The 9973-nt window shown below is 37.7% G+C and overlaps 1 protein-coding gene across 5 annotated transcripts in view; it reads right to left on the reverse strand.

The window, feature by feature from the left end:
* Window positions 1–8412, reverse strand: part of LOC128733681 (ADP-ribosylation factor 6) — a 57853-nt gene extending 49441 nt beyond the window's left edge. The window contains exons 1-2 of one of the 5 annotated variants that reach the window (XM_053827439.1): window positions 7847–8412; window positions 2047–2107 (exon numbers count right to left, since the gene is read on the reverse strand). The gene's annotated coding sequence lies outside the window, so the exon portion shown is untranslated. Of the gene's footprint in view, window positions 1–2046; window positions 2108–5549; window positions 6464–7846 lie in introns of those variants that run through there. The other 4 variants (XM_053827435.1, XM_053827437.1, XM_053827434.1 and 1 more) reach the window with 4 other exon arrangements.
* Window positions 8413–9973: the final 1561 nt, after the last annotated feature.

Consider the following 9973-nt stretch of genomic DNA (forward strand, 5'->3'; position numbering starts at 1 on the left):
ATCACTACTTTTAAGCGACAAATAGTTTGTCGCGATCTGTACAGATTATGATAAACCTCATGTCAGATCATGTTCATGGCATGATTGCGTTGAGAAATAAAACAGATTCAGATGATTGGTTGTGTGCAGCATATGAATCTCAATACAAACAACATGAGTAAACTTTTTTCTCGTAGCTAGGTGAGATGTAACACTGTGAACGACTGCTGAGACTGTTTAGAGACCAAAATCTTGTGATCAATGCTAAAGATTCATTGTTTGTCATGTACTGTACGGATCGTGATCTGTGCGTGTAGCGATAACTCACAGATTTGATCAAAATCACTCTTCAATTTTCTTCGATTATCTTGACTTCATCAAGTGGGAAAGTGACAAAAACCTTGAAAATAGTTTGCAATGGCCTAAGAAAACTATGGTAGGTCAAATAGAATTAAAAAAAATGCAACAAGGCAGACTTTATTTTAAGTTGAGTTTATTAGTAAAGGCAATTATTGCTTTTACACGAATTTATATGTATGTGCATTCGGACAATCGCCCTATTTGCTGATATGTTATTAATGGTCTCTGCCTTATAACTAAGAAATGGTTTGTTGAAAATAAGTAATTTAGGTTTCATCAGAATCGTTAATAATATGATCGTTAATCTAAACTTCTTTAATCGCTTCATTCTCGTAACTTGGATTGAGCAAGCTCGTAGAGTTCTTTTCCGATTGTTCCATGCCGACAACTTCTATTCTCCAGCCACCGAGTATAAACGCTGTGCTTGATAAAGTATGGTAAATTGGCGCAATATAAGCCATAATGCCGAGATATATATTCCCGCCACTCAACAGCATTTTGACTTTTTGGGACAGCCTGGGAATCCGACTCTTTCATATCCTTCTCAAGTTCATCGGCAGGCCCGGTGCACAGCACATAAGACAGAACCAACACGTTGTTAAGGATAACATTCATTTCAGGACGACCTGCCATCTTTGCGTTCATGGACCGGTCGAAACCTGCTGAAACACCAATTGAGTGAAAAAAGAAATGTAATGCTGCATTTGCGCCTGCCGAATATGGCGACCTATTAGACAAGTGCATTTCCATGAAATACATAGCATATGATCTCGGCTGATCCATCTCCTGATCCTCTCTAACTACTGCAGCAAATTGTTTGGCACAGTTTGGGAGCCAGATCCATTCCGCTAACTCCACAGAACTCAATCCCAATAAAGCCAATATATCTTTTGAGGCAGTATAAACCGTACAATCTTTCAACCGAGACGGTATTGTACCAATTCTGGCCACAGAATAGTCATGTGTAGGAAATTCATTCAAAAACATGTCAATGCAAGCTATAATATTTACATATGGAGCATACGACAACCATTCTAGGTCTGACAAGCATCCGGCTTCAATGTTTATATCAATCCCTGGAGTCCTTTTCAAGGCAGCTCTCATTCGACTCATCATCTGCTGCTTTTCTCCAGGACCCTTTATTTGGGCCAATCTATAAACGCAACAGATGGCAATAACAAAACGAATTCGGTCATTCTCTCCCAACGGTGGACCCTCAATCAGTGGAGGCAAACTTTCCGTTGCTTTAAAATCCATAATATTAGCCAATGTTATAGCTTTTCCTCGGTTTCCAATCACTCGACCGAAGGATTCCCAATCCTCGTTCAAAGTTGCTGGTTTTCTTACGAAAGTACCATACAGAAAGGCAACCGCAATCTTGACGTCCAGAGTTCCCCGGTTAAATTGATCTCGCACCGTTGACTCTATGTTGTTTATATTGTTTTCTGTGTTAGACACTATTGCAACCGGAGGCTTTAGACCCGGATTATTATCGAACCAAGTTTTCGGATACTGTACAGGGCGTTCAACTGCGATAAAATCTAGCAGCTTAACTGGCTCTAGCCGGTCTGCATGAACACGATACAAAGGAGGCATTGCTCTCTGCTGTTGATGCGGCGACAGGTAGTAATCAATTCGATTCAAGCAATTCTGACCAGTCAAGTTTTCAATAGTTAACACAATATTATCGGAAGGAACGTTGCGCACTTTTGCAATCTAGTTTATTCTCAGGGTCCTTCTGTTTTGGGACGAAATTCTGTCGCTTTTTCTGAAATGGAGATAAACGAAATCGCAATAAAAATATGGTGAAAAAAAAAACAATCGTCACAAACGTGGAAGCAACAAGTGATTTATATTTTGAAATTTATTATTTATTAAGGTATATAAATCAGTAGTATATATTTTAATGCTTGAGCTGTCTTCTATAGATTATTTTGATATGGAAATACAAAATATCTAATCGATGGCACTTTCAACATCAGTGACACTCGATTAAGCTTACAAAAATATCAACTTATGTTGCAAATCCCATATTTTGTATTTTTTCCAAAACCAGTAAGCAGGGCTGGTTTCGTTCACTTTGACTGAATTTTGATTTGTAGAACTAGTTATCATTTTCATTTTTGCTGAATAAAGTTCTGCTGTATCTATTGTAGTTACGACGCTACAATGCTAGTACGTCATTAGTAACTAAATGAACGTTCATTTAGTCACTAATAAGGTACTAGCATTGTAGCATCATAAATACAAAAGATACAGTAAAACTTTACTCAGCAAAATTGTAGATAATAACTGGTTCTACAAATGTCCCATATATAACTTTGTCAAATTTTGCTCTGCTGAGACGGTACAGTCAAATGAATCAAAATTGAGTCAAAGTGAACAACCCAGCCCTGCCGGTAAGGAATATCCGTTATCTTATTTTGGATCTTTTGAGGATTGCAATAAGTCCATTATAGGAATTCTAGTGTATTTTGCATGGAAAGGGTCCACTAATGGTGTCATTGTTTCGCGTCGTTTGCTGCATAATGAACCCTCACTTGTTGACAACGTCGAAATTAAGGATTTGATAATCGAATGCAGCTAAAATTTTATAAATTAAAATGTGTGTAACATTTATTTTTTCATGTTTCACTTTACATGCCCTCAGAAGTTAGAAGTGTTGTACCCGATTTTATGTATTTCTCGTAACGAATATCTAAAAAAATATCTAAAGTAAAAAAAGCCAGAGGGGTTGTGTACATGACACGACCGCATATATAGGTGACGCAGGACTACGTCTCTTTGTAGTGATAGTAGCTTGTATCGATGCTTGTAATCATTCGATTCTTCATGCATACATGCTAAATGCAACATATATACTTGCTACATGCGTTGTATGTAACATTTATCAAAGTAGTAACATTGCATACGTTCAATCCTCAAAAAATTTCAGTTATTTCTATGTGCATTTGGGCACAATTTAACAAAATCAAGAACACAAACTGTTGCTTTCCTGTTACCTTACAGAAATTAAAGATTGGTGGTTCTCCACGTTGAAGGGATTTTACCAATTCAATTCTATTTTATCAGCAGCACATCTTTTCACTACACTTCTAATGAAACGGCAAGCATGCGTATGAAACACTGTACTATATGAAACAGAATCATATTATAACCACAGATAACAGACATCCAAGCTAGAACAAAAAGCTTCGCAAACCGTGTGTAAAATGACTCTAGCGACATCTAACTGCTTATTGCCACTTGCATTCTCTTAAGTGATTGAAGCGCCCGCTTGCGATACCTGCAGCTGGTGTTGGGCAGAGCTGCCAGATATCCCGCTTTTTTCAGCTTACCACATATTGTACACATATATTATAAATACGGCATGGTTAAAAGATATGTTTATATTAGAAATCAATATAATTCCAAATAGATGAAACAGAATGCACAAAATCATTGTTTCCGTGATTCGGCGTTAAAATTCGATAAAGAATAATTCTTTCAAAAAATATCTGGCAGCTCTGCAAAGTGTTGCTGATATTTTGAGGTTTGTTCATGACAAAAAAGGAAGGAAATATTTTTTCCTTTTGTTTATCTTCCCGTTTAAGATTTCGTGCAAGTGCGAGCAGGCTCTTCCGCGAAACTAAAAAAGGATGTTCAATTCTTTTCGCACTCACACGAAATCTCATTGTGGATTGGCAATGCGTGCGTGATGTCAAAAGTAAAATATTTCCTTCTGTTTTTTTTTCTCGCTAAAAAGCTAAACATCGATGATTCGCGGTTTTGCTGATATTGTTCAGGCGTGAGAAAAAAAGAGGGAAGTATATTTTTGATTTTTTCGTTACTCACACGTTGACAGTTCGTTACGAGGTTTCCTGTAAGTGCGAGCAGCCACGAAATCTCTTTTACTGCTTTCAACGCGAATTCGTGACTACAAAAGTGAATGAAATTTTCAAGCCTGTTCGCACTTACACGAAAACCCATGCCGAATTGTCAAAACTTGTGGGAAAACAATAGCAAAAATACTTCCTTCTCTTTTTTTCTTACAAAAACCAAACAAATATCCTGTATGAGCGAGCGGGTGTCGATTTCTTTTAATATACACTAGAGCCCCCAGCTATATAGGATTTTGTGTTAGTGTGAGCAGGCTTCAAATTGCTTTTGCGCTCATGTCTTCGAATGAACATTTTAGGTGATCGCAGTGCCACCATACTGCTTATTGCCACTTGCGAAAAACCGTTGCAAGTTTTTACACACGGTCCAAGCCTAGCTTGGATGTCTGTTATCTGTGTTATAACCGAACACTAGCTGTCGCACATTTTTCCAACACAGATATCAAATTCGTCTACGTTTAATCATCTCGCAGTAAAGAATTTGCGAACTGTTGAGACAACGAACTTGTGTCATTTTTTCTGGCACACTTCCCTAACACAGACATCAAATTGGACAAGGTTTAATCGCGTTCGTAAGAAATCTGTAGGTACGAGGGGGCTTTGTCACTCTTTCTGGCGTACTTCACAAGCAAGGACATCAAAATGGTCTAGGTTTAATCGCGGTGTTAAGAAATCTTGTTGAAATGAGGAAACTTTGTCACTTGTTTTGGCTTACTTCCCAAGCACAGATATCAAATTGGTATAGGTTTGGATCATCGTAAAAAATCTTCCAACCAATCACGAAGCGAGAATTCTGGTACAACATAAGTTCATTATTTTCAATTTTTCAATAGTTCATCATCAAGAATCCATACTTTTCTTCATTTGGGCCAATTCTTAGTAGATTATCCGATCGATTGGTGTAAGAATATTGAAAATTGTTCAGGAAACCACTAAGCTATTAGCGTTCAAAACCTGACCACTTTTCGAGAAAGATTTTTTGGAATTACTCCCTATACCAGCCACCTTCCTGAAAGACGTAGACCTACATCAAAAACAGGTTCAATTTCTACAAAAAATAACCGCTCACACAAAAGAGCCGTTTTGCTAATGCATTAACAAGAATTTTGATTATTAAATAATCAAATCTGGGTTCATTTGCCTATTGGATTCTTATTAGAATAACATACTCGTTGACAGCAAAACACTGGAGATGTAATATTATTGTAAAAATTGGTATAGCAGGAACTTAGATATAGGAATCTTGCATTTTTGAATATACCTTACTCAAATTATTTCAAATTTTAAATTTGCACAACGGTGAAAAGAAAACCATAACGTATGTATACTCACGGTCTGAAGAGATAAGAAATTTATGCGTCCACTAACTGTATGATGCTATGGTACAAGCAATGCAAACTGCCTTGCAGGCTCCAGCTTGCCGTAAAACCGTCACGTTTTATCGCACACTGTCAGCAACCACTAGTAGGTACAATCTGTGGCACTGCCGGCTTTGAAATCGACTCTAGTCTAATTTACGATCCGTTGGCAAATAATTATGCCAGGAAATATGTGTCAATCAGTAGTTCTAGCAGTAACAGTAACAAAAACAACGAATCTTCCTGCCTAACACATGGCAAAGATGTGGTGTCGAGGAGAGTGACGACTGATTATCTCGTAATTCCTATAAATTAAAACAACAGTAACAACATGATGATGTCAATCAATGAAACATTTTCCGCACTAACCCTAACGAATATTCCAAGTTATAAAACCACTACCATTAGCCAAACCGTGTATGAAAACAGTTACATCGATTTCGATGAAAGACAGCAGCACACTTTGATCGATTCTCACTTGCCAGCCGTAGCCGTAGCGCACTCACACACTCCTTGAACGCCTATCTTGCGTTGCTTATGCTTTCGACAGTCACCACGTCTGATGCAAAAATAACGAACTTAACCAATGATTGTGACTGTGTACTTTTCGCCTTTGAACGTGTGTGGGTGCTCCATTGAAAAGCGAATAATTCCACGAATCACTGCAAATCCGCACTAAATATTTATTGCTTTCTCCGTTTGATTCTACCGAATAAATTAACCGCTTATTACAATGCACAACCACTATCCATCACTCTCTTATTACGCTTATTTTGCACAAAATCACTAGCTCTAAACGAAAAATTCCTACTAGAAAAACTAGCCGATATCGGGCAAAAAGGCGTTGCTGTACGGTTGTGCCACTGCCGACGACGTCTTGAGGGCTTTGAGCACACGGTTTGCTCCCTGCCACATACAGCGTCGAACTGAACGTCAGCTTTTGTGTATTCCGTTTGCTCTGTGTGCTGTGCTTCGTCCGTTCCGTAGCAATAACAGTGCTCTGTTTGTAAATCGACTGGAATTTCACCTATGTCACTTCATTCGCCCTTTTCGAAACGTCTGCCGACAATCAATGTCATGTCTACCTCTAAATAAAAGTATTGAAGATTAACGTGCACTTTGGCAGTCCCGTTAGAAATGTTACTCAAACTTTAAATAATTCTTTTCTAAAATAAACTATACCATAATGTAGTTTTGAACAAACAAAAATGGTTACTGTTTTGTGTTAGTACTCCGTCCAACTGTGAACTGTGGGTATTATCCAAAGTATTATTCTAAAATATCTAAAAAAAACTGAGCGCCAAATTTTGATAGGTTTTAAGCGCTAATACATTGCTTGTTTATCAACCAATTCAAGAGATTTACATTTAGAATTTATTCTGCGAATTAAATAATAAACGCAATAAACATTGAGCATTGCCATAACTAATCAACGAATCACATGTGAGCATACATTTGCTTCCCAGGCCCGTACAACTCATACAGCTGCGATTTTATTATTTCCATTTCAGAAAAAAAGTGACTGAGTATCCATACCCCAATAGATTACACATTATTTTATTAATCCTTTTTGTTCAAAAATTTGTATCGATTGGTATCCTGTATTCCCTGAAACAGCATGATTGCTTCGCAAAAAAAAAAATTATTACGATTCTGAACGAATACTGATGAAACCTGGAGGCGAAATACTTATCTGTCAGAATAATACCCAAATACAGAATAAATTTGGTATAATATATACAATAAATAAATACAAAATAAAGTTTCTCTTTATAAATCCTTGGCCCTGAACAAAGTTCTAAAGTAAGTGGTTAACGTATCTCTAATAAATTACAATTACAATTACAAATTAAACAAAAAATTTGCGTGGTGAATGACCAACTGGTTAAAACCACATTAAACAATAAAAAAAAAATTTTTTGTCCTATGTCTGTAAAACGTATTTTAAAAATGTTGCATCATAAAATTTGATAAAAATATCTTATTGATAGCACAGCATGTTACGATATCCTGGTTACTCTAATGGGTCAATTCAATCCATTAGTGTTAAATGTATTGCAAAGTGTGCAAAAATATACAAGCGTGTTTAGCATCTGAAAACTCCGAAAGAAACCCGTGTGGTACTATAAGTTGCCTTTGTAAAAACTCCCAGATTCGTTGAGATCCGCAAATTGCGTAATCACTAGACACACATGAAACAACGTTAACAAAACAATATATAATAAAAATTCATACTTCATACAAAAGTCAAGATGATAATGCAAATCTCACCACTTCAACACATACACGGAAAAAACTGCGAAGATTCAAGCGTTTACCCTGGATGGATGGAGGGCGACGACGGCTGCGGGTGCTGCAATCACGCTGCAGAGAAAACAGGAAGCACTTTCGTTATCCTGGCGGTTGGCCTCGGAAAGAATCCACCGGAATATCGGCAACCGGAAACCTTACATTCGACGTTGCACAAAAAATAAGCTTTTTATTATTCTCAAACAAACAGCACTTTCTCCTCTGTCGTTTCTATTCTTTTTTTTAAATCACACTCAAGCTGTTGACATCTTGCTCTAGCAGCTAGAGAAAAGCTTCAATTACTTCATTTGTTCACTCACTCGCACTAACAGGCCACGGTAACAGAACAATTTTTAGGTAATTATTTATCGAACGAGTGCAATGTTTTCAATTACCGCATTGCAATGATACTTTAGAAAACACTAGCACTATTGGAAGATTGGTCAATCGTTAGCGGAGTGGTTGTTTGTGATTTACTACCAAGTGACACGGTTAATAACGACGACAAACTGCAATCGGAACCAACAAAACTACTTCACATTTCAACTTTCCGACGACGACTGCTGAAACTGAAATGAAGTTTACAGACTTCACTTTTCACACGTTTGACTTGGCGCACAGAGATGCCAGATTATTTGACAAATTGCATGCAATTGCGCGAAAACTAAAACGAAACTGCACGAAACTAGCAATACTCACAGTATGAGTGATACGCAGAAGCTATAAAGTGGGTAGGGGTCCCAATTCATCATAGAAAAAATTTTTGTCTCCAAAAACACCCACGTGCCAAATTTGGTTCCATTTGCTTGATTACTTCTCGAGTTATGAGGAAATTTGTATTTCGTTTGTATAGGAGCCCCCCTCTTAAAGTTGGGAGGGGTCCTAATTCACCATAGAAAATATTCATGCCCTAGAAAACTTTCACATGCCAAATTTGGTTCCATTTGCTTGATTAATTCTCGAGTTATGAGGAAATTTGTATTTCATTTGTATAGGAGCCTCCCTTCCTAAAGTAGGGAGGGGTCCCAATTCATCATAGAAAAAAAATTTGTCTCCAAAAACACCCACGTGCCAAATTTGGTTCCATTTACTTGATTAGTTCTCGAGTTATGAGGAAATTTGTATTTCGTTTGTATAAGAGCCCCCCCCCCTCTTAAAGTGGGGAGGGGTCCTTATTCACCATAGAAAATATTCTTGCCCTCGAAAACTTTCACATGCCAAATTTTGTTCCATTTGCTTGATTAGTTCTTCAGTTATGAGGAAATTTGTATTTCAAGTGTATAGGATCCCCCCCTCCTAAAACGGGGAGGGGTCCCAATTCATTATAGAAAAATTTTTTGTCTCCAAAAACACCCACATGCCAAATTTGGTTCCATTTGCTTAATTACTTCTCGAGTTATGAGGAAATTTGTATGGAAGCCCCCCCTTTTAAAGAGGAGAGGAGTTATAATTTCCCTTATAAAGAGGGGAGGGGTCTCAATTTACCATAGAATAAATTCTTTGTCACCGAGCCCACCCACATGCCAAATTTTGTTCTATTTGCTTGATTAGTTGTCGAGTTATGCAGAAATTTATGTTTCATTTGTATGGGAGCCCCCCTCTTAGTGGGGGGAGGGGTTTCTAACCATTACTAAAACCTTTCCTGGCCCCAAAAAACCTCTACATGCATATTTTCATGCCGATTGGTTCAGTAGTTTTCGATTCTATAAGGAACATACGGACAGACAGACAGAAATCCTTCTTTATAGGTATCCAGCTTTTTACGCGCTATAATGGTGGCCGCTATAAATTGTGTTCGTAATATGCGAACAATCTTTTTGACAACTCTGCATACATCAAATCTGGCACTCTTCTCTTGCAACACTACCGTGCTCTTTCTTTCGTTTACGTCAAAGAAGGAAAGCTAAACCACAGATAACAGACATCCAAGCTAGGCTTGGACCGTGTGTAAAAACTTGCAACGGTTTTTCGCAAGTGGCAATAAGCAGTATGGTGGCACTGCGATCACCTAAAATGTTCATTCGAAGACATGAGCGCAAAAGCAATTTGAAGCCTGCTCACACTAACACAAAATCCTATATAGCTGGGGGCTCTAGTGTATATTAAAAG

This window comes from Sabethes cyaneus, chromosome 2, assembly GCF_943734655.1.
Source record: "Sabethes cyaneus chromosome 2, idSabCyanKW18_F2, whole genome shotgun sequence".
NCBI lineage: Eukaryota > Metazoa > Arthropoda > Insecta > Diptera > Culicidae > Sabethes > Sabethes cyaneus.